Here is a 19,218-nt window from a genome sequence, read left to right as displayed (position 1 = left end):
TTATGTCGTTGTATGTAGAGGAGAGCATATTTTCTCTCAACTAGATTAGGCCTACATGGCAGTTTTAGTGCCTTTGCATGATATACAGTATAGACCTTCTCAAATACCATACAAAGCTATTTTCTGTAATATTATTTTTCTGTTTAGATGCTAAGAAATTCAGAGTTGGGTAATTATTAATACTATACCATGACGTTGAGATAGGATCTGGGTCTCCTGTTCCTTGGGGCTTGGGAGGCCGAGGTAAGAAGCATACGTCTAATCAAGCTCTTGTATGTCAGCAAACACATTTTCCTGGCATGGAATAGGTCCACTCAAGCAGAGGGCAAGGAAAACACCAATAAATACACAGCCATTCTGAGTGATCACCTTCAACCTACACTGTATTGTGAATCATTTATATCCCGATGAGAGTGGTCTCCTCCAGGATGACAATGCCCCCATTCACAGGGCACGAGTGGTCACTGAATGGTTTGATGTGAGCATGAAGAGGATGTAAACCATATGCCCGGGTCATCAGACCCCAACCCAATTGAACACCTCGTCGGAGATTCTGGAGCGGAGCCTGAGACAGTATTTCCACCACCATCAACAGAACACCAAATGATGGAACTTCTTGTCGAAGAATGGTGTCGCATCCCTCCAATAGAGTTCCAGACACGTGTAGAATCTATGCCAAGGCGCATCGAAGCGGCTCGTGGCGGCCCAACGCCCTATTAAGACACTCTGTGTTGGCGTTTCCTTTATTTTGGTAGTTATCTGTACATACAGTATTGTCTGCTCTCCAGAGCACTCTTACCATGTTGATGTGAAGCTCATCAGCTATACAGATAAATGTTTAAAGAAGCAAGCCACATAATCATACAAGCCTTATCCGGTTCCAGTTGGAATTCCGAAACTACACTGAACAAAAATATAAACGCAACATGCAACAATTTCAAAGTTACAGTTCATACAAGGAAATCACTCAATCACTCAGAAATACATTCACTAAGCCTTAATCTATTGATTTCACTTGACTGGGAATATAGATATGCATCTGTTGGTCAAAGATAGCTTTTTTTTTTTTTAAGGTAGGCGCGTGGATCAGAAAACCAGTCAGTATCTGCTGTGGCCACCATTTGCCTCATGCAGCGCCACACATCGCCTTCGTTGGCTGTTAATTGTGGCCTGTGGAATGTTGTCCCACTCCTCAATGGCTGTGCAAAGTTGCTTGGACGTTTGTCCCCGAGCATTAATGTGAGGGACAATGAAGTCTATAATCTTTAGTGACGAGGCCATGTAGTTTGACCTCCCAAATCAGCTCTACTACTCCTTTAACAGTACATACCAGTAGAAGTGCTATACTGTCAATTCCAGTGTTCAGTGCCGCTGACGTTGGGCCAAGTCTTTGAGGTTAGGTATTTGACTCCAGTGACAATCACTAAGAAGACACCGTCACGTCACCAAAGGAAACATTACACATTCTACTGTTCCTTGACAGAGGGATGTGCATAGATGTCAGCAAAAGCATATCTGAGAACAGGATTTTTGTCAAATCGTGGTTCGCATCAACGGGATGGTGCTATTTGGCGATGACATACAATGTCCAGGGTTCAGTGACAGACTAAGTGGTAGAGAACATAAACGGGGGATGCACACAATTTTATGGTCTAAACATATCCGAGAGAAAATAGAAATAGTTCCCTACTCATTCCCGTTTCTGAGTGCAGCACCAATGGACGTGACCTGTCCTAGAGGTCATCTTATTCACACTGGAGACAGGCGTACGCACTTGGCCCAGGGCCTAGCTCTAAAAGGAAGTGTGAGTGTAGGCCTCTCTCTGCTTCAGTTTATCTTACCCGTTATGCAGTACACACATTCCATAGATCCTGAGCCAATGGGAACGATTGAAAAAGCTCTCTCAATGCCCACGCCGACACAGTAGGGCCATGGACTGCTCCAAACTCCAGTAGAAATCTTCACTTTGTGATGGATTAAAAGTAGAACCAGAAACAAGGAGAGGACATGTTGAATAAACATTTAATGAGAGGAGAGTTTATGGGCTGGAGCTGGGCCGGATGAGGGAAATGGAAGTGGACCATAAGTTGATATCTGTTTTATTCATTTAAACGTTTAGCTACTGTTGTGATAACCAGCAGGGCACTTTAACCCATACAGACTGTTTGTACAGCTGTTATCTGTTATTATATTTTACCAAGATAAATTGGCTCACAAATTACATGTGAATTCTTATATTTGAGGCACTTGGTAACAGATGTTCCCTCCAGCGACCAAGGAATGGGCAAAAATCGGGCAAAAATCGGTTTGAATGAGGCACTGGTGTGTTGTGGTGATACAACACTGCCATCTTGTGGACAAAGTGGCTCTCCTCACCATATATCTTTTTTTTCTCACCCTTTTAGTAATGCGTTACTCTTACCACTCTCTATCATTAACCCCAGGCAGGCAATAGATTTAGCTTCATAAAGTTTAAGACACAAGATCTGAATGTGTTGTGATTACAGTATCTTTTGTATTTGAAATGCTCTTAAGACAGGGAGGAAACTCAGGCAAAGAGTTTCAAAGTCTGTTCCCTTTGCTCATCATGTTCTCTGACTTCCCTCCTCTAGACACTCACCCATGCTTGCTATGTCAATGAATGACATCACTGTTTCCTTCATCCCTGTTTGGCAGTCTTTCCGTCAGGGAGAGAGGGGGAGAGATTTACAGGGCCTGAACGAATAGAAAAGAGGGATGTGAATAGTGAGGGAAGATTGATTAAACTCTCCATCCCCTCATCTCTTCAGGGCAAAAACCATTCAAGTGTATTTTGGGAACATCATTTTGTCCAAGAGTTTGAGGCGAAGGGGAGAATGTGAGTTCCTTGTCTCAGAGTGAGAATGTTTAACAGTCAGAGAAGCACTCCGCTGGTTTTGTCAGTGCAAGGTCAACTATCTGTCTGTAGCTAAGAGTCTGTCAATGTACTTTGAAGTTTAGATCCCCAATGGTGAAACAGCCTCCTCCATTTACAATATAACAACAACAAAGAAGTTACTGAAATCAAAAGCACACTGTTTTTCCCCCTCGGACATCATTCTGCGCGACATCTCCTCGCCTTAAACAATGCTGGTGGGGTGTCTGTGGCACTAGTTCTGCCTACTGTGAGTTCTGCTTTAAGAGATGAGCCCATGTTTGGTGATGTCATTAGACTGAATTCAACAAGGGCCCCAGTGGAAAATACTCCACGCTTGATACTCTTTTCACTTTTGGGGGGTCTTCTTGGATAGTAAAAAATCAATCTTAGAAAGAGAAAAGAATATAGCTGTCAGCTTGTCATTAAATAATGAATCTAGCTATATCTAACGTGGAACCGGGCATATTGTCCTTGTTGAGCACCGAGTAACTGATGTCATCTCAGTTGTTGGTCCTTGTTTTTTTCTGTTGTCATAAATGTACTTACCTGGTCAGAGTATTAGGTATTAAAGCCAGTCATGAAAGTTACATTTTTTATTTGTGACATAAGTGAATGTTGCACAGACGTAAATTAAAAGATTGAGATGGAAAGTATTTTAGGGCTTCAGATTTGAATTATTTTCAATTCATTTTTTTTGCACAAAGTACTTGGCTAAGTTTCATGACATCAAGTCAGTGATGTCACACGGTTGGAAGCCCTAAATAGCTCACAAACATGTTCGATGCCTTATTGAATCCTCGTTACACCTCCACCACAACAACCTTCTTATTTTCACACTTCCTGCCGACTGCAGGAGCCAACGTGTCTCATTTAAACCCCATAGGCCATCCTTGTTTGTAAAGGCAAAAAAAAACAATGATTACATGTAGGGCCACCGTCAGAAGGTCTGTAAAAACGATTCACCATTGCACAGCAGCAGTCAAATGGCTAACCTGAAGCACAACTGAAAGCACTACAGTTCACCTGATTCATCGTCACAACTCATCAGTATGGTATGTGCCATAGCCTACTGCTATTTCTGTAACCTTGCTTTATGTGTTTATGCAATAACCAGAGTTTTCTAATAACCTTCTAGAGAGGCCATGAATCATGTAGAAGGACAGTAAATTAGTTTAACGTTTTCAAATATTTTCTGGGGAGGATCCCCTCCAGCCACAACACCAGACTTGGTCCCCGCAATGTCTATACCACTTCGCCCTTGGCGAAGACAGCAGAGTTTTTCCAGTCCGAGTACACCAGGAAGCCAGTGAAAGTGCTGTCAGTCTTAGAGCTGGAGTAGAAACCACTGTACTCTCCCAATGCCATCTGCACCCACCCTGGTCGCCCGGGATGAGGTGCAGTAGCGAGCCTCCGGACAAAGATGCTGGCTTGGGCCAGTTCCCATAGAACTGGAAGTAGGACGCCATTGTGAGACCGTTCTTCATCAGGTCAAACTGCAGGCTGGCCCGGTAGACGGTGGCGTGGACCGCAAAGTAGTAGACGCCGGGCACTTTGCAGGTGAAGCGTCCTGTTTCCGCGTTGAAGTCGCCCTGCTCGTTTAGCGTTACCTTGTCAAAGCGCACAGCGTCTTCCGCCGCCACGGGCATGGTGCGGCCCTCGGACAACTTGGCGCTGAAGGCTGATTTGGGAGCAACGGCGCACTCCCCCCGACTGCCCCTGTCTCCTTTATCTCCAGGGTTCCCCTGATCTCCAGTGAGGCCTCTAAAGCCTGACTCGCCTTTAGGGAAAAGAGGGTAAAAACACAATGCTGTTACTACTGTTCATACAATAACAATTGAACCAATTGAACCAGGGGAAGACTCATGGATCTATATAGTAGAAAGTATGGTGCACTGTACCTGTCTCTCCCCTGCCTCCCTTCTCTCCCTTCTCCCCAGGGACAGAATCACGCCCATCCCTCCCATCTCTTCCTGGTTGGCCAGCACTACCGTGCACCCCAGGAGTACCTGGGATACCTGGTTGTCCCGTACACAGACTGGGCGGGATCTTGTTGTTGTCTAGTTGGCTGGAGAAGTTGACCAGTAGAACAGGGAGGAGGAGGAGGAGGAGGGGCCACAGCTGGAGTGATGTCATTTCAAGGCTACTATGTAGAGGAGGGAAACATTCTCTGTCAACATGAAGGAGTGAAAAACATATTTTCTGCTTGATATTCTATTCTCCAGAAATGACTTTTCCAGGGGATCCTCCAGTGTTTCATCTGTGAGATTATAAATAGCTATGGTGTTCATTGATTTGTTCTGCAGATGTTATGAGATGCACAACAGTGCAAGGGTTACATAATCACAAGGAAACCTAATTACACAAACTATTGAACCCATTAATGCTATGTGCTGAAATCAATGGAAATATCCTTCAAAGAATTATGACATGAAATGATAGCAGAAAAATAACGTGTAACGGCTGTCATATATTAAAGACTGAATCAGCTTTTCTTATTGACATGTACATTATTGACTACACTGACTTGTGTAGTGTGAATACAGACGTTCAACTCCTTTCCCATTGGTCACATGTGTAGAGAAAGGTCTTGGACTCTCACTCAACTGGACACAGCTAAGAGGAGGGTCAGATGACCAGGGGAAATCATGCAACTGGAGAGAGGGAGTGACGGAACTGGAATAACCATCTAAAAATAACATAAGACGCCTCATACCACGGGCCACAAACCTTTGAGAGTATAGGCCCCGGTACAGTTAACAAGAGCATACACAGTATTACAGTGCATTCGGAAAGTATTCAGACCCCTTCACTTTCCACATTTTGTTACATTCCATCCGTATTTTAAAATGGATTCAATCTTTTTTTTTTGTATCTGTCTACACACAATACCCCATAATGCAAAAACAGGTTTTTAGAAATCTGGGCAACAATATTAAAAATAAACTGAAATATCACATTAGCATTGGTATTCAGACCCTTTACTCAGTACTTTGTTGAAGCACCTTTGGCAGCGATTACAGCCTCGAATCTTCTTGTGTGACGCTACAAGCTTGGCACATCTGTATTTGGGGAGTTTCTTACATTCTTCTCTGCAGATCCTCTCAAGCACTGTCAGGTTGGATGGGGAGTATCGCTGCACAGCTATTCTCAGGTCTCTCCGGGGAGATCAGGTTCAAGTCAGGGCTCTAGCTGAGCCACTCAAGGACATTCAGAGACTTGTCCAGAACCACTCTTGTGTTGTTTTGGCTGTGTGCTTAGGGTCATTGTGTGCTTAGAGTGAACCTTCAACCCAGTCTGAGCTCATGAGCGCTCTGGAGCATGTTTTCATCAAGTATCTCTCTATACTTTCCTCTGTTCACCTTTTCTTCTATCCTGACTAGTCTCCCAGTCCCTGCCACTGAAAAACATCCCCCACAGCATGATGCGTCACCGTAGGGATGGTGCCAGTTTTCCTCCAGATGTGAGGCTTGGCATTCAGGCCAAAGAGTTCAAGCTTGGTTTCATCAGACCAGACAATCGTGTTTCTCATGGTCTGAGAGTCTTTAGATGCCTTTTGGCACACTCCAAGCGGGCTGTCGTGCAGTTTAATGAATAGCTTCCGTCTGGCCACTCTTCCATAAAGGCCTGATGAGTGCTACAGAGATGGTTGTCCTTCTGGCAGGTTCTCCCATCTCCACAGAGGAACTCTGGAACTCTGTCAGAGTGACCATCAGGTTCTTGGTCACCTGACCAAGGCCTTTTTCCCTTAATTGCTCAATTGCTCATTGATTGCTCATTGATTGCTCATTGATTGCTCGCTCGGGCGGCTAGCTCTAGGAAGTCTTGGTGGTTCCAAACTTCTTCCATTTAAGAATGATGGAGGCCACTGTGTTCTTGGGGATCTTCAATGAAGCAGACATTTTTGGTACCCTTCCCCAGATCTGTCCCTCGACACAATGCTGTCTTGGAGCTCTACGGACAATTCCTTCAACTTCATGGCTTGGTTTTTGCTCTGACTTGTACTGTCAACTGTGGGACCTTATGTGTGTGACCTGTGTGTGCCTTTCCAAATCATGTGCAATCAATTGAATTTACAACAATTGCTCAATTTCAAGTCTCATTGCAAAGGGTCTAAATACTTATGTAAATAAGGTATTTTTTAAATTATTAGCAAATAATTCAAACATATGTTTCACTTTGTCATTACGGGGGATTGTGTGTAGATTGAGGATTTATTTTTATTTAATTAATTTTAGAAAAAGGCTGTAACGGAACAAAATGTTGAAAAATGTGAAGGTGCCTGAATTTCTTCCGAATGCACTGCATGGCTGACAGGCATCATACTTTTAAAAGGCTATAAGGGCAATAAGATTATGACCATACCCTATATAAGTCCCGTGTGGCTCAGTTGGTAGTTGGTAGAGCATGGTGCTTGCAACGCCAGGGTTGTGGGTTCGATTCCCACGGGGGACCAGTATGGAAAAACAATAGGAAAATGTATTCACGCACTACTGGTCTGGATGAGAGCGTATGCTAATTACTGAAATGTGATGCTGTTAAATATCTGTTGGCGTCAGTAGGCTTCTTTAAAACAGCTGTTTCACATTAAATGTTCACGAGAGCAGCAGTGCCAGAATGGAAGCAATCATTATTTACACTGTTCAAAACAAAAGCTCAGTGTTAATCCCTGCTTTCCTTTGGTGTGAGTTCGGGATCGTGTCTGTGTCTGTCTGTGTCGTCTGTGTGTGAGTAAGCCTGAGGGTTTTGAAGTGAGGGACAGAGTGTCTCCGCCGCCTCCTTTAGCAGTGCTGGGAGAGAGGAGGCAGATGTGAGCAACTGACAGTATGTCTACAGACGGACACTGTTGGCTACCATGGGACTGCATCACAGGACGGGTCTCACAAGGCCTGAGAAAACAGACACGGGGAACGGCAGGGCATGTCTCCAGAGCACTTCACAATCCATTTCCTGATAGCAAGAGTGAACCATGTAGCAGAGAACTGTGCAACTTGATCACACAAAAGAATGCTCACGTTGAAAATGTAAAATTACTACCACAGAATATACCCATATTCAAACGTCCGTTTTAGACATTTAATAAAACTATCTTCGAGTAAGGACTTCCAGCCTGTAATGTGCTCACTACAAGCAAGTATTACTTTAAGGCCAGATAATATGAAATCCTGTCTTCCAGGTTATTTTCAGTTCAGTGCAGCCGTCGTGAGTCAGTGGTATATTTCAGCCACAGCTGCTGTATTCTTTATGACAGCATTTAAAGACCTGTTCCGAGCACAGAGGTCTGGCCTGTGGAGAAACTAGCCGAAAGACGTGTCCGCATTCTGAGGAAGAACAGACAGACAGGATAAACACTGGAATCTGAGAAGCTGCAGACCACTGTATCCCTATATTGACCACAAAGTCCCTTTTTTTGTGGGAATACAATATGCAAAATACAATAATACCTCAGTATGTATTGTTGCAACTTTCTGAGCTACTAATCATCCAATAACAGAAGGGATGTTGGCAGTATCACAAAGAATCACAGTATAGCACGTTTCTGATGAGGATAGCAGCAGCTCTACGACCGGTTAGAAAAAATGTATACTATTTGAATAGGATACTATTTGTTACTTTAATAAAACATGTACAGTGGGGAGAACAAGTATTTGATACACTGACGATTTTACAGGTTTTCCTACTTACAAAGCATGTAGAGGTCTGTAATGTTTTATCATTGGTACACTTCAACTGTGAGAGCCGGAATCTAAAACAAAAAATCCAGAAAATCACATTGCATGATTTTTAAGTAATTCATTTGCATTTTATTGCATGACATAAGTATTTGATACATCAGAAAAGCAGAACTTAATATTTGGTACTGAAACCTTTGTTTGCAATTACAGAGATCATACGTTTCCTGTAGTTCTTGCACACACTGCAGCAGGGATTTTGGCCCACTCCTCCATACAGACCTTCTCCAGATCCTTCAGGTTTCGAGGCTGTCGCTGGGCAATACGGACTTTCAGCTCCCTCCAAAGATTTTCTATTGGGTTCAGGTCTGGAGACTGGCTAGGCCACTCCAGGACCTTGAGATGCTTCTTGCGGAGCCACTCCTTAGTTGCCCTGGCTGTGTGTTTCGGGTCGTTGTCATGCTGGAAGACCCAGCCACGACCCATCTTCAATGCTCTTACTGAGGGAAGTAGGTTGTTGGCCAAGGTCTCAAGATACATGGCCCATCCTTCCTCCCCTCAATACGGTGCAGTCGTCCTGTCCCCTTTGCAGAAAAGCATCCCCAAAGAATGATGTTTCCACCTCCATGCTTCACGGTTGGGATGGTGTTCTTGGGGTTGTACTCATCCTTCTTCTTCCTCCAAACACGGCAGGTGGAGTTTAGACCAAAAGCTCTATTTTTGTCTCATCAGACCACATGACCTTCTCCCATTCTTCCTCTGGACAATCCAAATGGTCATTGGCAAACTTCAGACGGGCCTGGACATGCGCTGGCTTGAGCAGGGGGACCTTGTGTGCACTGCAGGATTTTAATTAATGACGGCGCAGTGTGTTACTAATGGTTTTCTTTGAGACTGTGGTCCCAGCTCTCTTCAGGTCATTGACCAGGTCCTGTCGTGTAGTTCTGGGCTGATCCCTCACCTTCCTGATGATCATTGATGCCCCACAAGGTGAGATCTTGCATGGAGTCCCAGACCGAGGGTGATTGACCGTCATCTTGAACTTCTTCCATTTTCTAACAGTTGTTGCCAACAGTTGTTGCCTTCTCACCAAGCTGCTTGCCTATTGGCCTGTTGCCCATCCCATCCTTGTGCAGGTCTACAATTTTATCCCTGATGTCCTTACACAGCTCTCTGGTCTTGGCCATTGTGGAGAGGTTGTAGTCTGTTTGAGTGAGTCTGTGGACAGGTGTCTTTTATACAGTTAACGAGTTCAAACAGGTGCAGTTAATACAGGTAATGGGTGGAGAACAGGAGGGCTTCTTAAAGAAAAATTAAATTATTACTGATTGGTAGGTGATAAAATACTTGTGTCATGCAATACAATGCAAATTAATTACTTAAAAAGCATACAATGTGATTTTCTGGATTTTGTCACTCACAGTTGAAGTGTACCTATGATAAAAATGACAGACCTCTACATGCTTTGTAAGTAGGAAAACCTGCAAAATCATCAGTGTATCAAATACTTGTTCTCCCCACTGTATATTCCAATTACACAGGAATTCATCAATGCATTTGCAAAACAAAATGAGTTGCCTGTGAAACATAAATTCCTCCATTCCTTTACTGACTGTTTGAGTAGCAGCAAAGATTGTCAATGGAAAATAGATATTTTTCCTTATTGTAGATAATGTGGAACCACACCTACTCACAGCAGACAGTGAATATATAAAACTATTTTCAATCAGGAATCATGTGAAAATAAAGTTTACCAGTTAACGTCCAAAAGTCCTCAGGAGCTGCAGTCTTTGCCTTGTGCTGAAGTGAAAACAGTCTAAGTTATGCTTTAGCCAAAGAGTCTGGGGGAAAAAGGAGAACTCTGACTTGAAAGGAAACGGTAATAAAAGCAAATTAGAGAGAGAGAGAGAGAGAGAGAGAGAGAGAGAGAGAGAGAGAGAGAGAGAGAGAGAGAGAGAGAGAGAGAGAGAGAGAGAGAGAGAGAGAGAGAGAGAGAGAGAGAGAGAGAGAGAGAGAGAGAGAGAGAGAGAGAGAGAGAGAGAGAGAGAGAGAGAGAGAGAGAGAGAGAGAGAGAGAGAGAGAGAGAGAGAGAGAGAGAGAGAGAGAGAGTATGAGGGAAATATTTGAAGTCTCGCCAGCGCAAATAATAAAGGGGAAAATAAGTCTTCAATAAAAAAGATCAGGATCAAACAAGAGTGAGGGAGAGGTTGAGAAATGAGGAACGAGAGTGAGTGGGGGAAAAGTAGGTGCAGCGAGGTCAACAAAGGTTGGCAGATTACATCAGATTTTAAGATTCGACACTGGAGGAATTTCTTTCCCCAACATAAACAGTGGGAGAGATCAGACTGTTGTGGTCACTGGTCAGGGATATGTAGCCACGAAACACTGAGGCATAGTCCTGGAAAACTCGAGCAATGCAGTTAACTGCTGTTACAGCCTAAGCGTCATATTGTGAACTCCTCAAAAAGCAGTAAGGCCTTAGGATCAGAGAATTCTTCTTTATTAGCTTTAACGTGGAGATATTTGATCGGTTTCATGAGCGTAAAGATACAGGGAGATACTTGAAATGATGTTGTCTTAGAGTGAAGCAATGTTGTTCTTTCCTCCGATTTTCTTCAGAAATTGAAGCAAAAGAGACTTTGGCTGGAATCCTCTCCTCGTGTCAGTTTTGAGCTGATTGAGGAATGTGAAAACATCCCACATTTCACTTAACCATTTGCAGCCCTTCTTAAAGAGGACGTGACTTAGTTCAGTAAAATATCACTCACTTTGATCGCTGTCTCTCCACGCAAAACAGCATGTATGTGTCCCTAAAGTCTGCTACAGCATTTACAAAGACACCACCTTGAGTTAGTAGTACGTCACTGATGACACCGCTTCCAGGTACAGACTACGTTGATGGGACTGCTGAGGCTTGGTCACATGTCGGTGGGAACCTCCATGTTTCTACACATGGGTTTGGTTTGGTCTGTACACTACTTCACTGTTTTATGGGACAAGGAGAGGTTGGCAATTGCTCTTTAAAATCCCAGACCTAGACTTCTCCCTTTTCACTCGAGGCAATTGAACTGTTTCACAGAGGACTTCACAAGCCTTGCGTTGATGCCAGTAGCCATAACTGCACTGAGGTAGTGCAGATTTATATATGGTTTCAACTACCATGAGACAATCAGTCCATTTTTCCCCCTGCTCGTTTGGACACAAAAGACTGTAAAAAAAAGACTAGAAAAGTGATTTTTATTTTGGGAATCTGTTCCAAAGTATTCTCAAGCATAATAGAAAGATGTACAGTATGTGATCGTGTACAAATGTAAGCAAGGTTTGAAATGATTATGTTTTCGACAAATATTATATCTGTTTTGCGCTTCTTTACGGTCAATTTTCAGTCCACAAATGATTTGTAATTCTCTTCAGGCCCCCTTACCATCTGCTCAAGAAGAAATCTTCCCCTGCCGAGTATACAGTAGCTGATGATCTCTGCCCTAGATGATCCTTTCATTTCTACAGCAAAAGTCATTATTAAAATAACCATGACAGACTGAACCAGTGTCCCCTGCCATTTGGAGGACCTGAGCGAGTGGCATGAATGACTCACAAATGTCACGGAACTATAACATTTCAAATTCTGCACTGAATATATTGTGCAGGTTGTCAATAGTGTAACTTATGCTGTCGTTATTTCACAAGACCACCTGGGTAGAATACATGTCAAATGAAGGTATAACATGTGTCAAATCAAATCAAATCAAATCTTATTTGTCACATACACATGGTTAGCAGATGTTAATGCGAGTGTAGCGAAATGCTTGTGCTTCTAGTTCCGACAATGCAGTGATAACCAACAAGTACGTTGAGTGTGAGGTTATTTTGTTGTTGTACCATTGAGCAAGGCAGTAGAGGCACTAGGTAAGAATGTCTGCTAAACAACAAAAATACATAAAAAAATGCTTTTGAAAGCTCGTCGCAATTATGCCATTCAACTTCCCCTCTGTTGAATTAGTGATAAAATCTGACTTTGTCATGTTTATTTTAATTGGCTAGACCAGACGAGTCTGGACTAGACTGAATAGATCTTTGACATTGTTCATAGGAGAACAAAAAGCCCTTTACCAGTACCTAATCCAGCCCACACCATACACAGAGTGAGTCAGCGCCAGAGCAGCGTTGGTACTTAGTGCTCCAAGGCACAACGACAGGTGTCATCTGGATATATTCCTGACGGCAGCCCTCTGAGCACATCACATTTCTCTAGATATTCTTCTCCCAGAACTGGGATTCCTCAAATCAACTAACCAGATCACCCCCGCCCCCCTGATACTAGCGTGCCTCTACCTTCAAAGCTTCAGTCACATACTCATTCCTCAGATGGAGCGAGAGAGCCAGAGGAAAGAAAGGAGATGTACAGTTAAGAGTGTGGATGGATGCAGAGATGAAAGAAGACACGGAAGGTTCTCTGTGGACGGTTGGAGATGATCCAGAAGAAGTGAGAGAAGATTGAAATAAAAAAAGGTGTTAGAAAAAAAGGGATTGGAGAGCACAAAAGAGGAAATGGAGGAGGAGGCTGAGAGGAAGGAGAAGGTGAGAGATGTCGTGGAGAAGGACAAAGAGAGAATGAGGGAGGAGGTCAATGAAGTGGAGATTAAGGAGGGGGAGGCCGGATGGGCAGAAAGAGCAACTGGAAATATTGGAAAGTTGTAGTTGGAAGAGAAGTTTGAGAACAGGAATAAGGTCGTGGGAAAGGTTGAAGAGAAGAAAATGTACAAGAACAGGATAAATATTTCAAAAGAAAGAAAATAGATGGACAGAATGAAAGCAGATGTGGGAGAAGGCAAAGTAGGAGCTGAAGAAAGTGAAGTTTGAGAAAGGGAATGAGGTGGGGGGGGGGTGAAGTTGGATGTGGAGGAGAAGCTGGAAGTAAAGAGGGGGAGGACAAGAAAGAGCTGGAGCTTGTGAAGGTGGAGACGGGAGAAGTGGAAGACCAAGGTGAAGAGAGTGAGAGAATTGATTGAAGTTGGGGGAAGAGAAGATAAATTTAAAAACAAAGAGAGAGTGGGGGATGTGGACAGACTTGTGGAAGGAGTGATGGAGAAGATGTGATGAGAAGATGAGAGCGGTGGAGAAAGTGAAGCTGGAGAATGAGGTCCAGAGAGAAGGGGGAAATGAAGGAGAACAAAGAGTAGGAGGTGAAGCGGATTAAAAGGTGGAGTTGGAAGAGAAGTGGAAGACAGAGATGAAGAGTCAGAGAGTGGATTGAGAGAATGTAGGAGAAGACAACAGAGAGAAAGGAAATTGAGAGAAAAGGGGAGGGGTGAATGAGAAGACAGAGAGAATAGAAAAGCAAGAGAAGGACCGGGAGAGAGAGAGGGAGTCCATGGAGAAGAGGGCCAATGATGAAATGGAGAAGGTGAGAGATTATGGAAGGAGGAGATAAGGAAAGAATTACAAGGAGGCATTGACCATGTCCCAGGACTACCTGACATGATGACTCCTTGCTGTCCCCAGTCCACCTGGCCATGCTGCTGCTCCAGTTTCAACTGTTCTGCCTTACTATTATTCAACCATGCTGGTCATTTATGAACATTTGAACATCTTGGCCACGTTCTGTTATAATCTCCACCCGGCACAGCCAGAAGAGGACTGGCCACCCCACATATGCTCTCTCTAATTCTCTCTTTCTTTCTCTCTCTCGGAGGACCTGAGCCCTAGGACCGTGCCCCAGGACTACCTGACATGATGGCTCCTTGCTGTCCCCAGTCCACCTGACTGTGCTGCTGCTCCAGTTTAAACTGTTCTGCCTTATTATTATTCGACCATGCTGGTCATTTATGAACATTTGAACATCTTGGTCATGTTCTGTTATAATCTCTACCCGGCACAGCCAGAAGAGGACTGGCCACCCCACATAGCCCGGTTCCTCTCTAGGTTTCTTCCTAGGTTTTGGCCTTTCTAGGGAGTTTTTCCTAGCCACCGTGCTTTTACACCTGCATTGTTTGCTGTTTGGGGTTTTAGGCTGGGTTTCTGTACAGCACTTTGAGATATCAGCTGATGTACGAAGGGCTATATAAATAAATTTGATTTGATTTGATGATTGATCGAGCTGGAAAGAAAAACCTGAAGAATGCAAGACAGAATCGGGATGATGTGAGACAGTGTGTGGAGAGGACAAGATACTTTCAAAGACAGAGCAGAGAGAGGGAGAGAGAGTGAGACTACGCGATGAAGATTAGCGAGTTGCAGGATGAGGAAGGACTTGGTCTGCAGACTTAAAGAAAAAGAAAAACAGACCGGATGGTATAGATACTTCACATAACCAGATAGTTCACTCAAATGACCTTCTGTAAGTATTCTGGTTTGTATAATCCACAGAGCCAGAGCTATAGGAATAGAATACTACTACTATAGAGACCCCTTGACTTTTCTACATTTTGTTATGTTACAGCCTTATTCTAAAATTGAATAAATGTTTTTTTTTCTCCCCAATCTACACAGACAATACCTCACAATAACACAGAAAAACTGAAATAACACATTTACATAAGTATTCAGAACCTTTACTCAGTAATTTGTTGAAGCAACTTTGGCAGCATTTGCAGCCTCGAGTCTTCTTGGGTTTGACGCTACAAGCTTGGCACACCTGTATTTGAGGGGTTTCCCTCCATTCTTCTCTGCAGATCCTCTCAAGCTCTGTCAGGTTGGATGGGGAGTGTGGCGGCACAGCTATTTTCAGGTTTCTCCAGAGATGTTCGATCGGGTTCAAGTGCAGGCTCTGGCTGGGCCACTCAAGGACATTCAGAGGCTTGTCACGAAGCCAGTCCTGCGTTTTGTTGGCTGTGTGCTTAGGGTTGTTGTCCTGTTGGAAGGTGAACCTTGGCCCCAGTCTGAGGTCCTGAGCTGGTTTTCATCAAGGATCTCTCTGTACTTTGCTCTGTTCATCTTTCCCGCAACCGTGAATAGTCTCCCAGTTTTTGCCGTTGAAAAACATCCCCACAGCGTGATACTGCCACCACCATGAGTCACCGTAGGGATGGTGCCAGGTTTCCTCTAGACATTACGCTTGGCATTCAGGCCAGAGAATCTTGTTTCTCATGGTCTGTGAGTCCTTTAGGTGCCTTTTGGCAAACTCCAAGCGGGCTGTCATGTGCCTTTTACTGAGGAGTAGCTTTCAGCTGGCCACTCTACCATAAAGGCCTGATTGGTGGAGTGCTGCAGAGATGGTTGTCCTTCTGGAAGGTTCTTGCATCTCAACAGAGGAACTCTGGAGCTCTGTCAGTGACCATCGGGTTCTTAGTCATCTCCCTGACCAAGGCCCTTGGTCTTGGTCAGTTTTGCTGGATGGCTAGCTATAGGAAGAGTCTTGGTGGTTCCAAACTTCTTCCATTTAAGAATGATGGAGGCCACTGTGTTGGGGACCTTCAACGCTGCAGACATTTTTTTGTACCCTTCACCAGATCTGTGCCTCGACACAATACTTTCTCTGAGCTCAACAGACAATTCCTTCGACCTCATGGCTTGGTTTTTGCTCTGACATGCACTGTCAACAGTGGGACCTTATATAGATAGGTGTGTGCCTTTCCAAATCATGTCCAATCAACTGGATTGACCACAGGTGGACTCCAAACAAGCTGTAGACACATCTAGGATGATGAATGGAAACAGGATGCACCTGAGCTCAATTTCAAGTCTCATTGCAAAGGGTCTGAATACTTATGTAAATAAGGTATTTCTGTTTTTCTAAAATTCTAAAAACCTGTATTTGCTTTGTCATTATGGAGTATTTTGTGTAGATTTATATATATTTTTTATTTAATCCATTTTAGAAGGCTGTAATGTGAAACATGTTTGGAAAAAGGGGTCTGAATACTTTCCGAATGCACTGCATGCCACAACACCAAATATTCTTATGAATAAAAATATACTGAACAAAAATATCAATGCAACATGTAAAGTGTTGGTCCCATGTTTCATACGCTGAAATAAAAGATCCCAGAAATGTTCCATATGCACAAAGTGAGCATTGCTCCTTTTCAGAAAAAAGATCTATCCCACCTGACATATCACGAAGCTGATTAAACAGCATGATCATTACACAGGTGCACCTTGTGCTGGGGACAATAAGGCCACTCTAAAATGTGCAGTTGTGTCACAACACAATGCCACAGATGTTTCAAGTTGAGGGAGTGTGCAATTGGCATGCTGACTGCAGGAATGTCCACCAGAGCAGTTGCCAGAGAATATGTTAATTTATTTATTTATTTATATGCTTTTGAGAATTTGGCAGTACATCCAACCAGCCACAGAACCGCAGACCACGTGTGAAAACACCAACCCAGGACCTCCACATCTGGCTTCTTCACCTTCGCCAGATGTCTGAGACCAGCCACCCGGACAGCTGATGAAACTGTGGGTTTGCACAACAAAATAATTTCTGCACTGTCAGAAAGCATCTCAGGGAAGCTCATATGCATGCTCGTCATCCTGACCAGGGGCTTGACCTGACTATAGTTTGGCTTCGTAACTGACTTCAGTGGGCAAATGCTCACCTTCAATGGTCACTTGCACGCTGGAGAAGTGTGATCTTCACAGATGAATCCCTGTTTCAACTGTACTGTGAAGATAGCAGACAGTGTGTGCAGCGAACAGTTTGCTGATGTCAATGTTGTGAACAGAGTGCCCCATGGTGGCAGTGGGGTAGTGGTATCAGCAGGCATGAGCTACAGACAACACACACAATGACTTTTTATCAATGGCATTTTAATGCAAAGAGATACTGTGACGAGATCCTGAAGCACATTGTTGTGCCATTCATCTTATGCCATCACATTTCGGCATGATAGTGCATGGCCCAATGTCCCAAGTATCTGTACGCAATTCCTGGAAGATGAAAATGTCCCAGTTCTTCCATGGCCTGTGTACTCACCCGACAGTTCCCGCCAATTTCCAGCAACTTCGCACAGGTATTGAAGAGGAGTGGGACAACATTCCACAATCAACAGCCCGATCAACTCTACGCAAAAGAAAACGTGTCAAGCTGCATGAGGCAAATGGTGGTCACACCAGCTACTGACTGGTTTTCTGATCCACACCCCCTACCTTAAGGTATCTGTGACCAACAGAAGCATATATGTTTTCCCAGTCATGTGAAATCCGTAGATTAGGGCCTAATGAATTTATTTCAATTGACTGATTTCCTTCTATGAACTGTACCTCAGTAACATCTTTGAAATTCTTTGCATGTTGCGTTTATATTTTTGTTCAGTGTATAAAATAATTGTTTGTCTTGAATTGGTGTCTACACTGCCCTGAACCAAATTCGTCTATTACACAACCTGCTTTCTCAATTGACCAAATATGGTTATCTGCTAGTACACATTTGTTCATTATCGTAATAAACCATTCGAATTGGTTTTTTAAAGCACAGTAACAGTAATGTTTTTGGAGCGCCTGAGCTACGTTCAAAGCATTCCAGAACAGGTTCCAGGAGCGGGTGTCATTGTCACCACAACATTGAACATGTCTAGTATGCTTGTTTCATCAATACTATGACCACACGGATTGATACCTTACACAAATGTTAGCGGTTTCAACTTTTAAAAAAGATGAGCTACCCAGCTGCCATAAAATTGTAAATTGAAGGAACTTGCATTTGACCTAGATTTCTATTCGGAGTTGACAACTTAATCTAGGCTTTGTTATACTTTGGCGTTACCCTGCTGGTTTAAAAATAAGTCAATTGAGGAAATTAAGTTGTCTAAAAACTAGATTTAAAAAAGTGCTACGTTTTATCAAGTTTACGTCAGTGGGATACACTTATGGGGTTCATAAACATAGAAATGGAGAATTGAACAAGAAGAGTGACAGATCTGGGCCCGGTTTCCCAAAAGCATCGTAAGGCTAAGTTCATCATTAGAACCTTCTTAAGAGCATTGTTAAATCTCCGAGCTGTTTCCCAAAAGCATCGTTACTAAAGTTGCAATTGAAAACGGTCGTTATTTTAACGACTGCCTCAGACAGCTAAGTGCGTAATTAGATGTTTTCCCCCCCCCTTAACCGTGTCACTTTATACACATCCACTACACACAGAATCAAGCTGTTCATCTGCCTCTGTGACCACCAATAACTTCGGAACGAAGTTACCTGCAAATTATCAAGCGAAAGTTAAGATGCTTCAAATTAAAACGGAGACGACTGCATTAAAAAGTATACAAAACATTTAGAAGATACGCTCTTTCCTTGACATACTGATCAGGTTGAAAGCTGTGATCCCTTATTGAGGTCACTCGTAAAATCCACTTCAGTGTAGATGAAGGGGAGGAGACAGATTAAAAGGATTTTTAAATTTGAGACATGGACAAGACAAAATATGTATGCCTTTGAACAGGATATGGTAGGTGCCAGACGCACCGGTTTGTGTCAAGAACTGCAACGCTGCTGGGTTTTTCACTCAAGTTTTCCATGTATCAGTAACGGTCTATCACACAAAGGACATCCAGCCAACATGACAACCGTGGGAACCATTGGAGGCTTTTGAGGGCAAAAAGGGGTGGTGAAACCCAATATTAGGAATATATTGAAATCAAATTCCATGTTCAGTGAATTGTTTTATTTGGTAGGCTACGCTGTGAAAATATTTGTTATATTGTGTAACGGGCGCAA

At 43.4% G+C, this 19,218-nt stretch overlaps 1 protein-coding gene, 1 non-coding gene and 1 pseudogene across 3 annotated transcripts in view; 2 read left to right on the top strand and 1 right to left on the bottom strand.

Annotated features, from left to right (window-relative positions):
* LOC118386320 (glutamate receptor ionotropic, kainate 4-like) overlaps nt 1–19,218 on the top strand; it is a 440,995-nt gene that overhangs the window by 77,007 nt on the left and 344,770 nt on the right. The gene's annotated exons all lie outside the window — the stretch shown is intronic.
* Nucleotides 3,475–10,414, bottom strand: LOC118386263 (complement C1q tumor necrosis factor-related protein 5-like; annotated as a pseudogene).
* On the top strand, nt 7,268–7,348 carry trnaa-ugc (transfer RNA alanine (anticodon UGC)). The gene has a single exon. It is a non-coding gene; the product is annotated as a tRNA-Ala (tRNA).

This window comes from Oncorhynchus keta, chromosome 1 (assembly GCF_023373465.1).
Source record: "Oncorhynchus keta strain PuntledgeMale-10-30-2019 chromosome 1, Oket_V2, whole genome shotgun sequence".
In the NCBI taxonomy this organism is placed as follows: Eukaryota; Metazoa; Chordata; class Actinopteri; order Salmoniformes; family Salmonidae; genus Oncorhynchus; species Oncorhynchus keta.
The sequence above is the reverse complement of the archived record's forward strand: the minus strand, read 5'-3'. Positions and strand labels throughout refer to the sequence as shown.